Source organism: Otolemur garnettii, unplaced genomic scaffold (genome assembly GCF_000181295.1).
Source record: "Otolemur garnettii isolate 467f Iridium unplaced genomic scaffold, OtoGar3 scaffold00051, whole genome shotgun sequence".
NCBI lineage: Eukaryota > Metazoa > Chordata > Mammalia > Primates > Galagidae > Otolemur > Otolemur garnettii.
The window spans coordinates 7797762-7822449 of record NW_003852446.1 but is presented as its reverse complement, the minus strand read 5'-3'; positions in this window follow the sequence as shown (position 1 = coordinate 7822449).

Here is a 24688-nt window from a genome sequence, read left to right as displayed (position 1 = left end):
CTGTATGGATTTTTTTAATCTTTAATTTTTATTAAATCATAACTGTATATTTATGGGGTAAAAGGTGATGATTTCATATACAATGTGGAATGCTTAAATCAAACTAATTAACCATCATCTCACTTACTTTTTTTTTTTTTTGAGAGTCTCACTTTGTCACCCTCGGTAGAGTGCTGTGGTATCATAGCACACAGCAACCTCAAACTCTTGCACTCAATAGAGTTTCTTGCCTCAGCCTCCTAAGTAGCTGTGACTATAGGCACTGGCCACAATGCCCAGCTATTTTGTTTGTTTGTTTTGTATTGACCAGGGCCAGGTTTGAACCTGCCACCTCCAGGATATGGGGCCAGCGCTCTACTCCTTTGAGTCATAGGTGCTGCCCACGCCTGGCTATTTTTTAGAGACAAGGTCTCACTCTGGCTCTGGCTGATCTTGAACCTATGGACTCAGGCAATCCACCTGCTTTGGCCTCCCTGAGTGCTAGGAGTACAGGCATGAGCAATCATGCTCGCCCTCACTTATTTTTTATGGTAAGACATTTATAATACTCTGTTGTTTTCAAATGTACCCTTGCATTGTACACATTAGGTGAGAACCCACCAAATACGCTCCTTCCATTTACTCTCCCCCCTTCTTTCTGGGCTATGTTGTGATTTATCATTCATATGAATGTGTAGGTGATTATATATTGCTTTTGTAACAGTATTGAGTACATTGGATACTTGCTTTTCCATTCTTGAGATACTTTACTAAGAAGAATATGTTCCATCTCCATCCAGGTAAACGTAAAATATTTACGGTCTCCTTTTTTTTTTTTTTTTTTGGAGTTTTTGGCCAGGGCTGTGTTTGAACCTACCACCTCTGGCATATGGGACCAGTGCCCTACTCCTTAGAGCCACAGGCGCTGCCCTCCATATTTTTATGGCTGCATAGTATTCCATGGTGCACCTATGCCACAATTTGTTAATTCATTCATGAGTTAATGGGCATTTGGGATGCGTCCATGACTTGGAAATTATGAATTGGGCTACAGTAAATACTGTGGTGCAAATGTCTTTGTTGTAAAATGATTTTTGATCATCTGGGTAGGTAGACATCTAGTAATGGAATTGCAGGATCAAACAGTAGGTCAACTTTTAGTTCCTTGAGAATTCTTCATACTCCTTTCCCAAAAGGCTATATTAGTTTGCAATCCCACTGGCAGTGTAGAAGTGTTCCCTTCTCTCCACATACATGCCAGCATCTGCAGTTTTGAGATTTTGTGATGTGGGCTAATCTTACTGGAGTTAGGTAATCTCTCAAAGTGGTTTTTATTTGCATTTCTCTAATGATTAAAAATGATAAGCATTTTTTCATGTGTTTGTTGGCCATTCATCTGTCATCTTCAGAGAAGTTTCTGTTCAAGTCTCTTGCCCACAAAGAACTGGGGTTGTTTGTTGTTTTCTTATTAATTTGAGTTCTCTGTAGATTCTAGTTATCAGACCTTCATCAGAATCATAACCTGCAAAAATCTCCCATTCTGAAGGCTGTCTGTTTGCTTTACTTGCAGTGCCCTTAGCTGTGCAGAAGCTTTTTAGCTTGATCAGATCTCAGTAATATGTTTTTGGTATTGCTTTAATTGCTGGAGGAGGCATCTTCCTCATAAAATATTTTCCCTGCACTCTCTTCTAGTATTATTATAGTTTCATGTCTTTTTTTTTTCTTTTTTGAGACAGAGTCTCAAGCTATCCCCCTGGGCAGAGTGCTATGGCATCACAGCTCACAGCAACCTCCAGCTTCTGGGCTCTAGCGGGTCTCCTGCCTCAGCCTCCCAAGTAGCTGGGACACAGGCACCCACCACAACGCCTGGCTATTTTTTGGTTGCAGCCATCATTGTTGTTTGGCGGGCCTGGGCTGGATTCGAACCCCCCACCTTAGGTGTATATGGCTGGCGCCTTAGCCACAGGCTCTGAGCCTAGTTTCATGTCTTAAATTGAAATATTTTATCCAGTGAGAATCAATTTTTGTTAGTGGTGAAAGGTGAGGGTCCAGTTTTAGTCTTCTACAGGTTGCTAGGCAGTTCTCCCAGTACCATTTGTTAAATAGGGAATCTTTTCCCCTATGTATGTTTTTGTTAGGCTTATCAAAGATCAAATGATGAGATGGGGCTGGGTTCATCTCTACATTCTCTATTCTGTTCCATATATCTACATCTCCATTTTTGTGCCAGTACTATGCTGTTTTGATCACTATAGATTTGTAGTATAACCTAAAGTCTGTTGATGTGATACCTCCTGATTTGTTTTTATTTCTAAGAGATGTGTTGGCTATTCAAGGTTTTTCCTGATTTGATATAAAACGAAGTACTCAATAACTGAGAAAATGACATGAAGGCTCTGTTGACCAGTTTGATGGAAGTATTTCGGATTGCATGTGAAAACCCCACACTGTACCCAAGAAGTACATTAATGTACATAGTTACCATTCAATAAAAAAATAAAATAAAATAAAAACCAAAAAAAAAAAACCCAAAGTACTATTTTTTAAGGTTCTTTAAAGTATGACATTGGTGCTTTAATAGGGATTGCATTAAATCTGTAGACTGCTTTGGGTAGTAAGGACATTTTAACAATGTTGATTCACGGCTCAGCACCTGTGGCTCAAGTGGCTAAGGCTCCAGCCACATACCCCTAAGGTGGCAGGTTTGCATCCAGCCCGGGCCCACCAAACAGCCAGGCGTTGTGGTGGGCGCCTGTGGTCCCAGCTACTTGGGAGGCTGAGGTAGGAGACTCACTTGAGCCCAGGAGTTGGAGGTTGCTGTGAGCTGTGATGCTACAGCACTCTACCCAGGGCAACAGCTTGAGGCTCTGTCTCAAAACAATGTTGATTCTTCCCAGTCACGAGGATGGTATGTTTTTCCATTTGTTAACATCTTCAGCTATTTATTTTCTCAGGGTTTCACAATTCTCATTATAGAAATCTTTCACATCTTTTGTTAGATAACTTCCCAGGCATTTCATCATCTTTGGCACTACTGTACAAGGAACAGAGTCCTTGACTATATTTTCAGCTTGACTATTATTGATATATATAAAAGCTACTGATTTGTAAGTATTGATTTTGTATCCTGAGACACTGATGTATTCCTTGATCACTTCTAAGAGCTTTGTAGTTGAGTTCCTGGGGTTTTCCAGGTATAAGATCATGTCATCCATGAAAAGTGACCTCACTTGAATACCATTTGTCCCCTTCTGATTGTGATGGCTAGGACTGCCAGTATTATGTTGAATAGCAGTGGTGACAATGGGCATCCTTGCCTGGCTCCTGATCTGAGTGGAAAAGTTTTCAATTTTACTCCATTTAATATGATATTGTCTATGGGTTTCCTATAGATGGCCTCTATCAGTTTAAGAAATGCCCCCATCTAAGCCTATTTTTTTAAGCGTTCTAATCATGAAAGGATGCTGTATATTATCAAAAGCCTTTTCTTCATCAATTGAGTCAGGTGGTCTTTGTTTTTTATTTTATTTACATGTTGTATTATATTTATAGATTTATGTTATGTTGAACCAACCTTGTAATCCTGGGGTAAAACCAACTTGATCATGGTGTATAATTTTTTTGATGTGTCATTGAATTCTGTTTGCTGGGATCTTATTGAATATTTTTGTATCGCTATTCATTAATGATATTGGACTGTAGTTTTCTTTGTTGGTTCCTTTTCTGGTTTAGGAATCAAGGTGATATAGACTTCATATAGATATAGCAATATAGCTATATATTCATATAGCAATATAGATATTGCTTCATAGACTGTGTTGGGGAGGATTCCTTCTTTTTCTATGTTTTGGAAAAGGTTATGTAATATCATTGGATTTTTATTGATACATAATAGTTGTATATATTTATGGGGCACATGTCCTTTTGATACATGCATACAATATGTAATGATCAAATACTTGGGCTATTCACCCCCTCATGTATTTATCTTTTCCTTGTGTTGGGAACATTCCAACTCTTTTATTCTAGTAATGTTGAAATGTACTATAAATTCTTGTTAACTATACTTGCCCTACTGTGTTATTCAAAACTTATTCTATCTACCTGAATTTTTATACCCATTAATCACGCTGTTTTGTTTATCCACTCAGTTTATAGACATTTGGGTTATTTTCACTGATTGGCTATTATTAACAAATGCTATAAACATTCATGTACAAGGTTTTGAATATATAATCATGTGCTATATAACATTTCATTCAATCACAGACCACATATATGGTAGTAGTCCCATAAAATTTTGACACTATGAAAAGATTTTGATACCTAATTATAGCCTAAGACTATGAGGAGGAGAGCAGAGGGAGGGTGATTGGAGGGATCACCTCTATAGTTTATTTTTCAAGGGTAGAAGTGAATCTTTCTAAAAGTAGAATATAAACATCTTAACACAATAACTAAGAAAATGACATAAAGTCTATGTTAACCAGTTTGATAAAAATATTTCAAATTGTATATGAAAACACCACACTGTACCCCATGGTTGCATTAATGTACACAGCTAACATTTAATAAAAAAATATTTTGTTACCATATTTTTACTGTACCTTTGCTATGTTTAGATATATAAATACTTAACACTGTGTTACCATTGCATATAGTGCTCAAATCCTTTGCCCATTTTTGATTGTGTTATTTTTCTTTTTATTGTTATTTTTATATATTGAATTCTAGACTCATTCTGTGGGTTATGTTTTCACTTTATTGATGGTGTCTTTTGAAGCACAAAAGTTTTAATTTTGATGAAGTCCAATTTGTCTACTTTTCCCTGGGTTGCTTGGGTTTGGATGTCATATCTATGAAACATACGCCTAATTCAACCTCTCAAATATTGACCCCTGTGTTCGCCTCTAAGAGTTTTTTAGTTTTAGTTCTTACGTTTTAGTTTTTATTCCTTTTTAATTTTTGTGCATGCTATTAAGTAAGAATCTAACTTCACTTTTTTTGTCCTTGGATATCCAGTTATCTCAGCATTATGTGTTGAAGTAACTATTCTTTCCCACTGAGTGGCCTTCACACCTTTACCAACAAGCAATTGACTATAGATGTATAGGTTTATTTCCAGGCTCTAAATTCTATGTCTGTCCTGATGCCAGTACTACACTGTCTTTATTGTAGGTTTGTAGCAAGATTTGAAATTTGGTAGTGTGACTCCTCCAACCCTCTTGTTCTCTTTCAAGAATGATTTTGGCTCTTCTAGACCCCTTGGGTTTTTTATAGTGTCTTTGTGCAGTTTGGTACCAGAATAATGGTAATGTCATAAAGTATATTGGGAGGTATCCCCTCTCTCACATCTTCACAAAGAGATTGTGTAGTATTGATGTTAATTCTTCTTTTAACTGTTTGGTAGAATTCTCCAGTGAAAGTGTCTGGGACTGAATGTTTCTTTTGGGAGAGTTTTTTTAATTAGGAATTCAATTTCTTTAATAGAACTAGTCAAATTATCTTTTTAATTTTGTGTGAGTCTTGTTACTTTGTGCTTTTTGAGGAATTCGTTCACTCCATCTAAGTAGTCAAATTTAGAGTTGTTTATAGTTCCCTTGATGTCCCATAGTTCCCCTTTGATGTCTGCAGGCTTTGTTGTACTATACCCTGATGTTTGTTTCTTTTTTCCTTTGGCAGTCTTGCTAGAAGTTTCCCTATTTTTGTTAACCTTTTTTCATAGAACCAGCTCCCTTCCATTGATAAGCCTACAGATTTTTCTCCTATCCCCATGAAGGCATCCCATCCCATCCCATCCCATCTTCACCCAGAGAATCTTGAGCTTTCTTTTGTATTTTGCCCCTTGGAGCTTTCTCCTAATTTCTTACAAACTAAAAACCAGAGTCTACATATCTGGATTGAAGCTGAACTATCCACTTCAAAAGATACTGCCGCCTCCTCCTCCAACCTTTCTAGGTGCTTTGTAGCAAGATGATTTTTTATAGTTATCTAGTATGACCAAAAAAATCATCTGAAGTATTCTTAAATGTAAGCATATATTAGATTTTAGATATAAGGAGAATGAAATCTATTCATCATATTTATTCATTGTACGTATGTTACTTTTATTTCCTGTTTTTTTTTCCTCACATTAGTCTGTTGGAAAGGTATGTACAAATCTTACTTTTGCCCATCACAATTAATTCTAATGGTGACCTCTTGCCTACTTAACAGAGAGGTCACTGAATTGGCTAAATGTATTATCTTTCTTGTGGAATTCTCTGAGATTAACACTTTGGGAGTTTTCGAACACATATATTTTAAGAGGAAAAAAGAAAAAGTTTTAATGCAAAGCTCTGATAATGATAAGAAAAAAATTAAAGTAAAACCATATTAAATGTTCAAAGGAAACATTGCATGTAAGTTCTGCTTCTTAAAGTTCTTTTTCTGGCTTTCAAATAGAAATAAAGATATATGACCTCAGAGAAATGAAGGGCATTTTCTATCTAAAGAATGGCAAAGTCTCCAAGACAAGTCTCATCCATCTTACGTCAAATTAGCCAATCACAAAAAGGGAAATTGAGCTTAACAGAGGGTCATTCAGCAAATCCTTAAGAAGTTGGCATTAGCTCTTTACTGAGCACCTCAGCTTTTGATCATCCTCATAAAAATTTATAACAAGATTTATACATGGTAAAAACAAAATAATTCAAGTAGAAAATATGATAATTTTATTTTTAAAGCCCCATAATAACCAAAACTTTCCAGTCTGTCAAACCGGGCAGGAAATTTTTAGAATTGTTTTTTCTCTTTAAATGCCACCTTGGCAAAATAAACATCTTAAACATGAAAATGAGAAAGCAGAAGATGTCAGTCAAGAAGATGCGCTATGAATAAAGACTGTTGCTAGGCATTTACCAATGTTGGCAGCTCTTTTCATTTGAACCAAAGTTTTTTTCTAAGATAGGAGACAAATAATGCAGTAAAGGTATCTGGGAGACAAATAAAAAATGCAATAAGCATTTGATCCAATAGTCCAGTTTGACTTTAAATCATCAGTTATAACTTTAGCATTGGAGTCTTACATACAAATGTAGAGAATTAATATTATCAATTGGATGAAGAAGGCGATAGGCTTGATCATAGATGCTTGAATTTATTTTTTAGTGTCTAAGTGTTCTCACTGTATCATCTCACTGTCTGTCGACAAGAGTTGCTATCCAAAGATGACTTGTAGCCCAAGATATTTACATAGATAGCATCACTAAAATAACAAAATTAAATACAAAAGTCTTACAATATATGGTCAGTAATGAATAAAAGGGATTTCTTAAATAAATTGTACCACACCAGTAAGATGAAAGACTGTGCTGCCATTAACACTATATATGTCAAGAATAAGGAAATGTGCTTTTATAATTTTGTATAAAAATACAGAAAATAAAATTAGATCTGGGGGATAAAATCAGGTAAAATATGCTTAGAAAAAAGGACAGAAGGAAATATAAAATAAGTTTGCCTTTGGATGGTAGCATTATGGCTGTTTCTTTTTATACCATTATGTTTTATATTTACTATATTGCACATAAATTTATTTTGCAATCAGAAAGAAACCTCTAGCATTCATCTCTCCATGTGAAAATCAACTTCAACAACTGTCCACCTAAGCAAGCACCTTCAGAAGAACCAAAAATTGGGTGAACAATTATACTGCTTGGTTTTTATATTATATCAAGGAAAGAGGCACTAAGGAGGGCAGAAAAAATAATCTTGCATTGCCTACACCACCCCTTCCCCATCCTCCAGCAGTGCCACCCCAGTGCCCAATGGAGATAGAATCTGTGTGCCAAGGGGGACGGAGAGTAAAGTGATCCTAATAAGGCTTTGCATTGAAACTCAGGGCCTCCCTGGCACAAGAGAACACAGCACATGGCAGACAGAATTCTGCTGGTTCCCACAGAGGAAACATTTAGATCGGCCCTACCAAAGGGAAATCCTGCACCCTCAGGGCTGAGTTTCAGCTAGCCCCACCTCTAGCTGACAAAACAGCCTGACACATGGACTAAATTCTAAGGCAGTTGGGCCACAAAGGCTGAAGTCCTAAGGGAAATTCCTACAGCTATGCTTTCTCAGAGTCAGTGAACTTGAGGTACATGTGATGGGGCAGTTGTAGCCAAGTCAATCCCTGTGTTACGCCTCCCCCTCTAGTCTGTGTGGCTCAGGGAGCCGCCTTCTACTTGTGGAAAGGGAAGAGCTCAGAGGATTTTGTTTTCCAACTTGGATACCAGATAACCCACAGTAAAATAAAGTACCAAACAAAATCCTAAGTCCCTGAGTTCAAGCCTGGGGAAGAAGGAAACATGATGCCCTGAAAGGAAGGACCCAGTCCTGGCAGGATTTACCACCTCCCAACCAAAGAGCTCATGGGCTTTGAGTAAACATCAAAGATAGCCAGGCAATAGTCACCATGGACTTTACGTGAGACTGGGTTGGCTTCAGGTGTAACTTAGCACTGGTGACCACAAAGGAGTGCCCAGGTCACTACTCCCTGAACTTCAGCAGCCCAGCACAGAAAATAAGGGAAGACAATGAGAGACTTTATATGGTAATCCGGGGAATTCTCCCATATCTTACCCAACTCCACCAAGGTGGTACCACCAAGGAGTCTACAAAAGTTACAGCATTATTGGGCTTGGGGTATCCCCAGTGCTGATACAGCTGCAGGAACCAAAGACTTAGATCACAGAACTCAATTCCCTTTGAATATCTGGAAGGCCTTCTCAGGAAGGATGGGCTCAAATAAGCCTAGATTGCAAAGATTAAACTAAAGATCTAACTTCTCAGTGCCCAGACATTGACAAACATCCACAATCATCAAGAACATTCAGGAAGACATGACCTCACCAAATGAACAAAATACAGTATCAATGACCAATCCTGGAGTGAGGGAAATAGATGATCTTCCAGATAAAGAATTTGAAATAGCTGTCCTTAGAAATCTCAATAAACTTCAAGGTAATACAGAGAAGAAATTCAGAAGCCTTTCAGGGAAATTTAACAAAAAAAAATTGAAATAAAAATTTTAAAAATCAAGCAAAAATTCTAGAGCTTAAGAATTGACAAATTGAAAAATGCATCAGAGTCTCTCAACAAAGAGACCCAACAGAAGAATTAGTGAGCTTGAAGACAGAAGAGGAAAAAAAAAAGGAATGAAAAGCATGAAGCATGTCTATAAGATCTAGAAAATAGCCTCAAAAGGGAAAATCTAAGAGTTTTTTGCTTTAAAGAAGAGATAGAGATATTGGGGTAGAAAATTTATTCAAAGCACTAATAACAGAATGTTCCAAATCTAGAGAAAGATATCAATATTCATGTACAAGAAGGCCATAGAACACCAAATAGATTTAATGTAAACAAGGCTACGTCAAGGCATTTAATAAGGAAGCTCCCAAAGGTTATAAATAAAGAAAAGATCCTAAGGGAAGCAAGTAAAAAAGAAAAAAAAATAACATATAAAGAAGAACCAGTACATCTGGCAGAAGACTTCTCCATGGAAACTCTGCAGGCCACAAGAGAGTGTCATGATATATTCAAACTGCTGAAGGAAAAAAAAAACTTTACCCCTAGAATATTACATTCTGCAAAAATATCCTTAAAACATGAGAGAGAAATAAAGACTTTTCCAGACAAACAAAAGCTAAAGATTTCATCAATGTTGGGCCTGTCTTAAAAGCAATACTATAAGGAGTTGTTCCATCTAAAAGAAAAGAATGTTAATGAACAATAAGAAATCATCTGAAGGTATACAACTCTCTGGTAATTGTCAGTATGAAAATATAGAATACTCTATTGCTGTAATTATAGTGTATAAACTTGTTGAGTAGGAAAACTAAAAGACAATCCTATCTAAAAATAATTACAACAACTTTTTGAAAGATAGATAGTATAAAAAGATATGAATAGAACAAAAACAAAAAGTTAAAAAGCACGAGGAGTATGGAGTTAAAGTGTAGAATTCTTTTTTTTTTTTTTTTTTGGCCAGGACCAGGTTTGAACCCGCCACCTCCAGTATATGGGGCTGGCGCCCTACTCCTTTGCGCCTCAGGTGCCACCCTAAAGTGTAGAATTCTATTAGATTTTTCTTTGCAGTATACATATTCTCCTCATGGATGATTCTCAAAGATAGACCATATGTTAGGGCACAAAACAAGACTTTAAAAATTTTTCAAAAATGAAATCAAAATAAATATTTTCTTTTATAATGGAATTGAATTGGGAACCAAAAAGAGGAGGAACACTGGAGACTATACAAACACATGTAAATTAAACAGTATGCTCCCAAATGACCAACAGTAGGGAGATTTCTCAAAAAAAAAAACTAAAATTAGAACTACTCTATGATTCAGCAATCTCACTACTGGGTATTTATCCAAAGGAGGGGAATTCAGTATATTGAAAAGATATCTGAACTCCAGTGTTTATTAGAGCACTACTCACAATAGCCAAAATATATCAACCTACATGTCTATAAATGGATGAATGGATAAAGAAATTGTGGTACATATACACAATGGAATATCGCGTAGCCACAAGAAAGAATATAATCCTGTCATTTGCAACAACATGGATGGAACTAGAAACATCATGATCTAAGTAAAATAAGACAAGCATAGAAAGACAAACTTCACTCATATGTGGAAGCTAATTATTAAAAACAATCTCATGGAAACAATACAATGATGGTTACCAGAGGCTGGGTAGAATATCAGGGAAGGTAGGATGATAGGGGTGGTTAATGGGTGCAAAAATATAGTTAGATAGATAGAATGAACAATATTTGATATATCAACAAACTGACTGTAAAGAAAAAGTCAGGGTATACTTTAACTAAGAGTAGAATTGAAATGTTCCTAAAACAAAGAAATGTTAAACACCTGAGATGACGAATACCCCAATTATATAGATTAGACCAATTTACATTGAATGTCTGTATTGAAATGTTACATGTATCCTATAAAGATATACAGCTACTATGCACCCATAGTAAAAGACACAAGAGGTCCTAAGAAAATACACCCAAGGCAAATGGGTTTAAGTTTGGTTTTATATATTTGTGAAGACAAAGACTGCTGATAAATCATACACAGAACGCATACATTGGTTTGGCAAAAAAAAAATTCAGGAAATATCAAAGCAGAGGTTTACAGGTTGGTTCAGAGATTCTTTGATTTGTAATTAGTTGAAGAAATAAAGCTTTGTCTAAAGGCTTGGGATGTTTTAAGTTAGGATAAGTGACCTCTTTCTCTTGAGCAAACCAATGTCCTGTAGGCATGACTGAACCTTTGCCTTACATGGCCTTAGATCTTGTTAATAATTTAAAATCTTATTGCCACAAAGAGTGTGTTAGGTTTATGATATCTATTTTAACATTAATGCTGATCAATTGCATTTAAACTCCAAATGCAGGGGGTATAAGGAGACGTATCTGACCTCCCTTCCCCCTTCATGGTGAGAAATTCTGTTTTAATATTTTTCTGGCGTTCCCATGGATGAGAGAAGGTTTGTTCAATTGACAGGAGGCTTAGGATTTTATTTTCATTCACATAGTCACTGAGCATTCTCTAATATTCCTATTATTCCTGGGGAAAGTTTGATCCAAACAGAAGACCTGACTTGGACAGTAGTCTCTCTCCAGAAGTTTGTACTTCACTTTACTAGGTTTGCACAGAAGTATTTGTTTAATGCTCTTTGATGCCATGAACTCCTTATGAAAAATCTGGGAATCCAAGTGGCACCTGTGGCTCAAGGAGTAGGGCACTGGCCCCATATACTGGAGGTGGTGGGTTCAAAGCTGGCCCCAGCCAAAAACTGCAAAAAAAAAAAAAAAATCTAGGAATACGTATTTCACTGATAATTATATGACAAATTGTAAGAAAACAAAAGCTTTTCAAAATAGTTCAAACAATAGTCCGTTTTACTTGAGAACCAGCAAAAGTTGAGAGACTTTTTTTGAAGACATAAATGTCTTCATTATTTATTTTCTTCTCTCAAGGTAACAGAATTTACTGACTACTGATTCTTACATTTTTGAAAGGTTTCAAGTTTCTTAACATTTGGAAAAATCTTGCAAAAGCATTTCAGGCTCTCCTTAACTGAATATACAAATTGTAATTTTGCTTTAGCTACGCGACAGTGGGCATCAATATGCTACTTGGGGGTAGAAAATGTGTTTGTATTGTGTGGCTTGACTTTTGGCCTAGGCCAGCATGTATGGGGGAAGTCAGGTGGCATGGCCATGAATAGAACAATTTCATTATGTTTTGATATTGAACTAACCAAATCTCCAGTGAAGTCCTATAGTAAATGTATTCGTTTTGCATCTAAACCTCAAGGATATAAACTCATAAAATTGAAAACTGAATATTATCTTTGGCCCCTTGGGCAACTTCAGTAAGAAATGGAAAAAGGAAACAATGAACCTTCACCATCACTAAGCAATCTAATATGCTTTTTCTCTTTGAATGATTTGAATGGAGAAATTGCACCTTGCACAAGACTGGATCACTTTGTAATATCAAAATTTGATTTCTATTGAATTTATGTAAGTTGAGTAAACTCTCAGGGAAAGATTATCTGTTTGGTCATATGTGAACTATATTTGCATTACAATATCTTGTTTGCCATTGTATCACTTGCTGCTAGCACAGGATCTTGCAAACAGATGGCCTTTAATAAGTGCTTATGATTAAAAAAAACTCCAGTTGCTTTGGTTTAAAGAAAGAAAAGTTAGCCTGAAAACACCAATGTGAAGATACTCAGAACTATTAATTCGTTCCTTTTAGAAAGACATCTGGAGAACACTGAGAGAACTAAAATAGACCTGCCATTTGATCCTGCAATTCCTTTATTAGGTATATCTCCAGAAGACCCAAAATCGAATTACAACAAAGATATTTGTATCAGAATGTTTATCGCAGCCCAATTCATAATTGCTAGGTCATGGAAGAAGCCCAAATGCCCATCAACCCACAAATGGATCAATAAATTGTGGTACATGTACACCATGGAATACTATGCAGTCCTAAAGAAAGATGGAGACTTTACCTCTTTCATGTTTATATGGATGGAATTGGAAAATGTTCTTCTTAGCAAAGTATCTCAAGAATGGAAGAAAAAGTATCCAATGTACACAGCCCTACTTTGAAACTAATTCATAGCTTTTATAGAAATGTCATAACCTAATTATAGCCTTAGAATATGGGGGTGGGAGAGGGGAGGTGAAGGGGGTGGATGGGGGGAGGGAGGGTGATGGGGGGTCACCTCTATGGTTTATCTTACAAGGGTACAAGTGAATCTTTCTAAAAGCAGAGTATGAACGTTTCAATAACTAAGAAAATGACATGAAGGTTATGTTAACCAGTTTGATGAGAGTATTTCAAAATGTATATGAAAACAGCACACTGTAGCCCATGATTTCATTAATGTACACAGTTATACTATAAGAAATTTTAAAAATAATAGATACTCAGAGCTGCAGGCACAGAGCTTCAGAAGAAATCGCAAAAGAAACCAATTCTATCATTCTATAGGAAAGTCAGTACCTGAAATTGGAGAAATATCACCAATGGCCCTAGCCACCTAGTGTCAAGGACATGCACACTGGTAAGCCATTTGACTCTCCTTAGTTCTCTCACTTGAAAAATAAGGATGTCCTTCATCTCAAATGTGGTCATTCCTTCTGAGTTTCTTACTCGGAACTTTTCAGCCTTCCCTATGGACCACAACTTATTAGAGACATCTGAAGTGGTTTCTCTGTCAATTTCTTCTTCTAGGCGCAAGCTGCTATATTGACTTTTCTGAAGATTAATCTCTCCCTTCATAGATGGAAAATACAAAATTCTCCCGAGCCATCCTAATTAGGTTATAATGTAAACTTTGAGTTGGCTGCACATTTTTATTTTTGGTCTTTCTGCCCTATCTCATTCTTTCTTTCATACTTGTGGAACAGCTTCCCAGGATTGAGTCTGTAGCAATATTTAGCATAAAGCCTCAGAAATTTAGGCTGGGCATCACGGCTCACACCACAATCCTAGCACTTGAGGAGGTGGAGGCAGACAGATTGCTTGAGGCTGGAAGGTAGAGACCAGCCTGAGTAAGAGCTCCCATTTCTACAAAAAATTACAAGATATTAGCCAGGTGTAACAGCATGAGCTTGTAGTCCCAGCTTCTAGGAAGGCTGAGGCAGGAGGATTGCTTGAGCTCAGGAATATGAGGTTGCAGTGAGCTATTATGATGCCACTGTACTCTAGCCTGGGAGACAGAGCAAGGCCACACATACCCAAAAAAAGCCTCAGAAATTTTAATTCATATCATTGGCCTTACCAGCACAGTTTTGGGGTTTTGTTTTTTCTTTTTTGAGACAGTCTCACTTTGTCACCTTTGGTAATGTGCTGTGGCATCACAGCTCACAGCAACCTCCAACTCTTGAGCTTAAGCGATTCTCTTACCTCAGCCTCCCAAGTAGCTGCTACTACAGACGCCTGCCACACCACCTAGATATTTTCTTGTTGCAGTTGTCATTGTTGTTTAGCAGGCCGGGGCCAGGTTCAAACCGGAGCCCTACTCACTGAGCCACCGGTGCCGAGCCCATCATGGATTTTTATCAACTCACCTACCTCTAACAATCTCAGTCAATAGCTTAAACAAATCAACTTTAACATAGCCTTTAAGATGATTGCATCATCTCAAATTGAAATAGAAGAAATTTTAGAAATCTCATAAATTAGTGTCCTCTCCAGCAAAACCTGGAAAATCTGTCCCCTCCTGGTGACTACTCTAGTGCCTGACATATATAGCTTTATTGAATACATTTATTATCTTCCAGAGAGAAATACTGAGTGGCATTCACCTGCTGTTTCTGCTTCCTTATATGTGAGGAGTTTTTCTTTCTCTCCATTTGCTTTCATAACTCCTTTCTCACACACCCATGCACATTTAGACACTGCATGAAAGAAGCGACTCTGACTACACTCATAAGAAATATATGAGCAGGGAAGAACACATCATATGGAAATAGGAATTTTGTATGAATAAGAAATTATATATGATTTATAAACTAATGGTTAGGTTTGTTCAATAATATAGTGACACAGGAAGACCTTCATAGAAAGCGTAAGCAAGAAAACGAGTGGAATTAAATACCAATTAACAAGAATTATTCTGGAATGAGATCTACCAAATTCGTAGATTCTTTTGGAGTTTACATGTTACATGTTTGGTCCTTACAACTACCCAGGAAGGTAAGCCACATGTCATCATTATCCCAATTTCACAAATGACAAAACCAAAGCCTAGAGGCTCAGTGATGTATCTAAAATTGCACAGCAGGGACTGATAAAAACTCAGCTCTAGTAACTGAAAATTCCATCATCTTTCCAATACAACCCGTAACATCTGATCAGCCAAGAATTAACCTAAACCACTCTTTTAAAAATCCTTCTAAAAATTGTACTAAAGCATATTCATACACTTGGTTCAGGAAACAAGATATGCTAAACATATGTAAATCGTTTGATAATATAGACATAAAAGCACCTAATCTGATCATGATAAGAGCCCAGCTGGTTATTGTTCTATATAAGATTCAATTTGGCAAAGATGCTCATTTTAAGGAGTGGAGAAAGAATGGTAAATTTCACTATAGATAGACTTTGAAATGTTGGTTTCAACAACCTTTGTACGCAATATGAAAGGTTGTTCAACGTCAGCATTGTAATACACCAGAGAAACCTATATGTAATGACATTCTTTTAAATGTGAGTAATCTATGCATTTTGAAGGTTGGGGTTTTCTTGCATCAGATTTTTCAGAAGAGCTTCATCATACCAGAGTCTGATAAGAGTTTATTTTATAATTTAGAATCATCTGCGGTCAGGAAGAAAGCACCAACTTTAAAACAGCTGTACCTCACTGCTTAGTTTATAGTTTGTGCTTAAATTTCGTTTTCGTTATCTAGCCTAAATAGAATACTTATATGCAAAGGAAATGCATACATATTCAGGCGCCAAAATATTTCTTTTTCAGATGACCATAAGGGTACATATGATTAGGTTACATTGTTGCATTTGTTAGGAAAAGTTTGAGTTGTGTTTGAGTCTTTCACCCAGGAAGCGTGCCATATACCCCTACATTGTATCCATTGGATGGGAGCTTACTGAGCCCCTTCCCTTTTTTCACCTCTCCCCCCTTCTTGAATTTAATGGCATTTTTCCTCTCATGTGGGCCTGTAGTTATTCATCTACTAGTTTCAAATGAGTATTGAGTACATGGGATGCTTGTTTTTCTATTCTTGATGTACTTTACTAAGGAGAATGTTCTTCAACTCTATCCAGGTAAATACAAAAGATACAAAGTCGCCATCTTTTTAATGGCTGAATTGCATGGTATACATGTTATTAATCCATTCATGGGTTAATGGGCACTTGGGTTGTCTCTACATCTTTGCAATTGCAAATTGAGCTGCTATAAACATTTGAGTGCAAATGTCCTTAAGGTAAATTTTTTTTTCTTCTGGGTAGATACCTAGTAATGGTATCATGGGATCAAATGGGAGGTCAATTTTTAGCTCTTTGAGGATTTTCTATACTTCCTACCAAAAAGGCTGTATTAGTTGAAATCCCACCAACAGGCACCAAAATATTTCAAAAACCAAGAATGTGGAGGATTCAGGGGAAATGAAAGCAGAGTCACAATTCCAGCGTTAGAAGAGTATTTAGACCTTTAAAGTCTCTTTCATACTTGATATCCTAAGAGACAGTGAGTCCACATCTAAGTAGTATCACTGCTAGTTGATCTTCAGTAACCATCTTACTAACCGAATAATGCCTACACACTTTGGGCTAGAGTTCAGGGCCATTCCAATACTGGTCTCAACAACCTTTCAAACCCTTTAATCTCCTCTCTCAAACACAACCAGGGATATGTAAAACCGCCTCTCAAGAAGCTGAAGAACAAATTTCTGAGTTGTAGTGTAGTTGCTAATTTCCATTGCATAAATACTGTTACCATGGCAAATTTTATGCTACTAACAGTTTAGAACTGGTTTGCCAAAAAATCCTGAATATTTAATGATAGACTCTACTAAACCCAAAAGAGTTGATCAAGCTGAAGCACACCATTGGCATGGCCCAGTCATTCACTCAAATGAATTTTATTGCAGCTCTGTGAATATGCCCTTCCTTTCCCTGTAACGGTTAGTTCCATATATAATAGCGTGAACTCTATTTTTTCATGTCAAATTCTCACCCACTCCTTTTTTTTTTTTTTTTTTTTTTGCAGTTTTTGGCCAGGGCTGGGTTTGAACCCACCACCTCCAACATATGGGGCTGGTGCCCTACTCTATTGAGCCACAGGCGCCACCACCCCTACTCTTAATTTTAACCCAAATACTACTTCTGTCTAAATTCCCATAACTTTTTAACTGTACATCTTGTTGAACACATTGACTTTAGAGGTATTTGGTATATATTTCATAATTCCATGATCAACAGAGGAAAGATGCATTTCTTCTTTTTATATCCTTGAAGGCTTTACCTATAATGGTATTTCTTAAATTCTTGGCTTAGGTGGATGCTGGGGATAACTGGGATATGGTTTTATAGTACACATAAGGCAATGAATAAATAGAATCCATAAAAGAGTATTTAAGGCTGAAAATTAATAATAAAAAGTACAAATTAACTATACATCATTAAACTAGAGAAATCAGTAGTTAACACTAAGATTGCCTGGAATCAAATACTGTCTCTACCACTTACTACCTGGGTGATACTGGGCAGATTATTTAACAGCTCCAAACTTCAGTTTCTTCATCTATAGAGTTGAGATAATAGTATCTATCTTATTGGATTATTGGGAAGATTATATAAATAACATATGTAAAGTGCCAAAACGATCCCTAACATACAGTAAGCACTCAGTACACATTTGTTAGCAGTAATAAGAGTAGTAATCATAGCGGCAGTAAATAGTGCCCGTCACCTTTTTTAAATTCTCAAAAATTGTAAATAAAATGAAAGAACAAAAGAATGTTGAAATAAAAAATAGTATAAGGGGCAGCACCTGTGGCTCAAAGGAATAGGGTGCCAGCCCTATATGCCGGAGGTGGCAGGTTTAAACCCAGCTGCGACCAAAAACTGCAATAAAAAAAATAGTATAAGGAAGGGTAAGTAGAGGCCAATTCCTATATAGACACAGGATTTGATTACAATCTAGTCCTTAAACTGAACTTTTTATTGATATATAATATTTGTACTTTTTTTTTTTGCAATTTTTGGCTGGGGCTGGGTTTGAACCCCCCACTTCCGGTATATGGGGCCAGTACCCTACTCCTTTGAGCCACAGATACTGCCCTATTTGTACATCTTTATGGTGTACATGTTACATGCATAGAATGTATAATAACCAAGTCAAGGAATTTAGGATCTCCATCCCATCACCTCAAGAATTTATTGTTTCTATGTGTTGGGGACATTTTTAAGTCCTCTCTTGAGGACTGATAAGAGTTGAAGAGTTGAAATATAAAATAGTTATCTATCTTAAATTGCACATGGACTTTATGGCCGCCCTGTATAATACTTTGTTGTTAACTATAGTCACTGTACTCTGCAAAATATTAGAACTCCTTCCTTTCTAGTTAACTGTGTATTTATACCCATTCACCAACCTCCTTTATCCCTCCCACCCTTCCCAGCTTCTGGTTAACTGTCATTCTACTCTACCTCTATGAAATCCACGCTTTTAAGCTCCGAAATTGAGCAAAAATCTAGATATTTGTCTCCTGTGCCTGGCTTTTTTCACACAACATAATGACTTCCAATTCCATCCATGCTATGCAAATGTCAAGATTTTATTCTTTTGTATGAATGAGAAGTATTCCATTGTGTATGTATACCACATTTGCTTTATTCATCTGCTGATACTTAGGTTTATTCCATATATTTGCTATTGTGAATAGTGCTGCAATAAACATGGCAATGCAGGTATCCCTTCAACAAAATAATTTCTTTTCCTTTGGATAAATACCCAGTAGTGGGATTGTTTGGTTGTATGGTAGTTCTATTTTTAGTTTTTCAAGGAACCTCCATACTGTTTTCCATATGGCTGTGGTAATTTACATTCCCATCAACAGTGTATAAGAGTTCCATTTTCTCCATATCCTATTCATCTGGGTTGTTTTTTTTTTTTGTCTTTAACCATTCTAACTGGCATAAGATGATATTTCATTGTGGTTTGGATTTGCATTTCTTTGATTTTTAGTGATGTTGAACATTTTCTCACATTCCTGCTGTCCATTTGTATGTCTTCTTTTACTCATATTCTTGGCACACTTTTAAATGGGATTATCAAGTTTTATTTTATTGTTTGAGTTGAGTTCTTTGTATTTTCTGGATATTATTCCCTTGTTAGTTTGCAAATATTTTCTTTCATTTAACAGGTTGTCTCTTCACTCTGTTGGTTGTTTACCGTGTACAATTTTAGTTTAATGTAGCCTCAATTATCTACTTTTGGTTTTGTTGCCTGTGCTTTTGAGGTCTCTGCCATAAAATCTTTCCCTAGACCAATGCCCTACAGTGTTGCCCCTATGTTTTAGTAGTTTTATAGTTTCAGGTCCTGTGTTTAACTCTTTAACCTGTTTTGAGTTGATTTTTGCATATGGTAAGAGATGGGGTCGAGTTTCATTTTTCTGGATATCCAGTTTTCCCAGCACCATTATTGAAGAAGGTGTCCATTCACCCAATATATGTTCATGGCACCTTTGCCAAAGATCAGTCATCTGGTAACATATGTATTTATTTCTAGGTTCTCTAAAAATTTTTAATGGAGTTCTTAGGGTTTTTTAAATATAATACCATCTACAAAGGTAAAATTTGACTTTTTATTTCTTTTTGTTGCCTGATTTCTCTGGCTGGGACTCCCAGTACTACTTTGAATAGGAATGGTGAAAGGCATTTTTGTCTTGCTTTAGTTTTTTTAGAGGGAAAGGATTTTCCCCTTTCACTATGATGTTAGTTGTGGGTTTGTTATGTATGGCCTTTATCATGTTGCCATATGTTCCTTCTCTGCCTAGTTATTGGGATTTTTATCATGAAGGATGCTGGATTTTCTCAAATGCTTTTTTTGCCTCTGTTAAGATTATCATGTAGTTCTTCCCCTTCATTCTGGGATGTTGATGGGATGCATCACATTTGTTGATTTTGTGTGTTAAACCATCCTTGTATCCCTAAAATAAATGCCATTTGATCATGGTGTATTATCTGCTTGATGTACTATTGAATTCAGTTTGCTAGTATTCCATTGAGAACTTTTATGTCTATGTTCATTAGGAATATTGGCCTGTAGTTTCCTTTTTTATTGTGTTCTTATCTGGTATCAGGGTAAATGCTACAACATTTGCTTGTCTATAGCAAAGGTGGCACCAATTCACATCAGCTTCAACAGATAAATCTTTTGAAAAGTTAAACTGCTCTACAGCAATGGGATTATAGTTCCCCCACAATAACACACATGAATCTCAAAAACTGAATCAGGGAAAGAAGCCAAACCCTAAACAGTACATCCAATACAATTCCATTTATTTAAAGTTTAAATGCAGGTAAAACAAACATATAGTGCTAGAAGTCTGTGTAGCAGTTTCCGTTGTGGAAGGGGAGGTGAGTTATTGGAATAAAGGGGCCTTCTGGGAATGTAGTTAAGCTGTTTCTTGATCTGAGTTCTAATGACATGGGGTTTATTTGGTGACAGTGTGTTCAGCTCTATGCTTATCATTTGTGTACTTTTCTACATGTAATGTTACACTGCAATAAAAATTCACTAACATAATAAAACTAAAGCAAGAAATTTGAAAATGTTTACCAAAATATTTATAATGCTATCATATATAAAAATAATATTGTAAGACTCCTGGATAAAAATGAAAATGTTTTAAATAATTGAAATGGGAAGATAAGACAACAGGAAAAAGAGTGGGAAATAATAAAGGGAAGACCAAAGTTTGGAAAGGCCATCTGTTTTCTAACTGAGAAAAATAAATAAATTCCACACAGAAATTTAGGATGAAGAATAAATCCAGATTCTATGGAATCTAACCACTTCGTTTTACAGACAAGGAAACGGGGGGATAGAGAAAAGTGGCTTGCTCATGCTCACCCAGCTGCTCAATGTGCAAACTAGAACACAAGCCACCTATCCTTTCCTCTTTGCAGAAGATGAGAACAACAGTTAAGCTCCATATTAATACAACTTTTCAATAAAATAATAGACCTGATAACATAGAAGGATAGGGTGCATATAGATAGCTGCTTTGAGACTTTGAAGATTCCAGGGCACCAGCCTTTAGGGTTGTTTCAGCAGGGACTCCCCTGAGGTTGGAAAGAGTCATGAGAAGACAGGGGAAAGCACCACGAGCTACTGCTGAGACTTCAGTGGAAGAGACTGAATCAACCAAGTAATTATAGCGACTCTGAACATCTGGAAACATCAGATACCAAGGATGAGCCAGCCTCATTTCAAGTGGCCTGAAAAATCTCTGGATCAGTGTCTAGAGTTGAATGCAAAGTAAAATTTTGAAGATTTAATACCAAGGGGCAGACCTGTACCTGTCTGTGTGCTTGTGAATAGGCCAAAGCTCCCTCTCAAAAGACCCCCTGGAAAGAAGAATCTTGCAGGAGAAAGGAATGAAGTAAAAGCCATTTCTATCCCTTCTGTTCCCTCCAGGAAATTCAAACAAATGAGGTTGTGTGAGGAGAACAGTTAAGCAATAGGAGACTAAGTCACATGGACAGAAAGATTAATTTAGAAGTTAGAGTCAACAGAGATTAAGATGACAAATGGGAACAAAGAAGAGTTAGAAAATCCAACACAATGGAAAGGATACTTCCATCTAATCAAGGAAAAGGGACACTGCTTCCATCAAGTATCAGGGAATCACTTGGTCCCAGGTGGGAACTTAGAACAATCCCGAAATGGTAATGGTAGAGAAGAAAATCCTGACAATGATTGTAAAACAACTCAGAAAAGTAAAACCTTCTATTAACATGTTTCTCAAGACTTTCTTAATACAGGTATCTCAGAGCCACAGATTTTCCATTTCACAGGTTCTATTACACTTGATTACACAAAGAATAATCCTAGGTACTACAGAGAACAATGTCTCCCTAGTCTTCCCCTTGAGAACCTACATTTGCTGCTAATGTGGGGCTGCCTGCCAGTTCCCTGCTGGAGGATTAATGGTCACAACTAAGTCCTTCTTTCAACTGTGCCCAAGCCACTGGTTTGGGGATCTCTTCCTTTGAAAGCCTGTCAGAATTCAAGGACTATGGAAATTAAAAGTGCATTTCGGGCAGCTGGTGATGAACATATAAAGGCTGCATTTTGGTGTGGGCAGACTCTCTCAAGATTGGGAGACCAGGGCATGAGGTTAGGTGGTTCTCTCTCACAATGTAAGGTCTTTAGGGAAGTAGGCCCAGTGCTTGGGTAGGTCACAGTTTGGAAGTATCAATAGTTTTCTATATATTTTTTTTATTAAATCATAGCTGTGTACATTAATATTATCATAGGGTATAGTGTGCTGTTTTTATATATAATTTGAAATATTTTCATCAAACTGGTTAACATAGCCTTCATGTCTTTCTCTTAGTTATTGTGTTAAGACATTTATATTCTACATTTAGAAAGATTCACATGTACCCTTATAAGATGAACCATAAGCGTGATCCCACCAATCACCCTCCCTTCACCCATCAATAGTTTTTTATATGAATCATAGAAATCCTCAGAAGTCCTGCCTGCTAATAGGTACATGATTGATAATGTCAAATCATAAACTTTTGATAAGCTGTAAAGTAAATGTCCTCTAAAAACAGCCAGTCAAATCAATGCCCAGATGCCTGATTCTTCTCCATGTCCCAATTCAGCCCCAGGGTGCTGGGGTACAGAGAGTGAGGTGTTGCTGCTTTGTCATCAGCAGTCTCCTAAAGATTAGGAGAAAGCTCATACTGCAATTACTATGCCCCTATAAGTTCTATAAATTTATTATTATTATCTGGAAAACCTCTATAGCAGTGACATCTACATGTGTATACGTACAAGCATATGTGATATAAATCCATCGATTCAATTATTGTGACCTCCACACTCCAAGATACTACCTAAAATACATAACATGGGGCTTCTTCTTTCCAAGCTTACTTCTCTGGAAAAGAAATCCTCTTGAAACAAAATTAAAAGCACTAAACATACCACACACCACGTGGAAGCCATGCCCATCCTCCCCTTATCAGTGTGGCTTTAATCCAAGACATTATCTCATTTGGCCTGTCTCCCAATGTTCTGTCCACTCATTGTGTGGTTGTGTCACTCTAGGAACACTCCTTTTGTATGCTTTTGGCTTTCACTGGAAGCTCCACCTCAAGGCTACCAGCTTCTCATCTCTCCAAAGCCTTTCTCAATAATATGAATAAAGAGGTTAGATAGACAAATGAAGAGATAAAGAGCCTGCTATGAAGATATCTAACTGAAGAAGCCCATAGCAATGTGGCTAAATGGAGCCACATCCCAAAATTCAATTTGTGTATATCTGCACAGTTGGGGTCCAAGCAAGGGTCTGAAATATCAGTTCTATCACATGTCACTAAGAATGATCTGAAGAAACTGTACCAACTAAGTTCTTACAGTCGTAGGGTAAATTTTTTTCCAATTCCAAAGAAGACATGGTGTCTACTGTTCAAGACACTAAGCTTAAGTGCTTTGTTCCCTCCTTTTTATTCTTTATCATAAATAAGACTTACATAAAAAGATTCTTTTCACACAGACTCACCCAGAAACATGCCTTTTTTTCTAATACAGTTCCCTCTTCATCACCAGACATTCTCTTTACCACTGGGATTCTATGATCTTTCCCTTCATAGGCATCTCCAATCCCAGCCACAGCCCAATCCTTCAATAGTCTATTAAATTTCATCAAGGTCTTTTAAAAAGATACAGGTCAAGGATAGAGTTGTATAACTTGAGTGAGCCACTTAAGCTCTTATACCCTCAGTTTCCCAATCTGTTAAGGAGGACATAGAGTAAATTATCATGAAGTTTCCTTCAAGTTCTGAAAATAACTCAAAGATGCCAGAAGAAAGGAGGGAGAAACATGGAAAAATAATTAGTTCATTTGTCTTAGAATCTATAAGCCATACTACCTAAGCTTTTCTCTGTCATCAAAAGACTAAAGCCTTTCTATCTCTCTATCAAAAAAGAGTTTATTATCAATTATTGGCCTACACATAAACCCCTTGAGAACAAGGACAGTCTTTGTTCTCAATGTCTACAGCCTAGCCCTAATCCTGTCAGTTCTTCCTAAACTACTGAATGTGATGCCTCTCCCAAACACCTTTGCAATTAAGATCTTATCACTAAATAGAATGAAAGATTTAATTTCCAATAAAGAAATTATGAGAGAAGTGGGGAATGGAGGATTTTTTTTTTGTAGAGCAACCTTCCAGTATTCCTGAGAAAAAATGTCATGTTGGTTGACTTTTTTGTTTGAACTTAAAGCAAGTTAGAGTGATGGAAGCAAATTTAGTGAGAGTAACCCACGGGAGAATGTGAGGGCCATCCCTACTTGTCTCAGTCAGGAGCCTGGCAGTAAAAGGAAAGGCACTCTCAAATGGGTTGAGTTTAA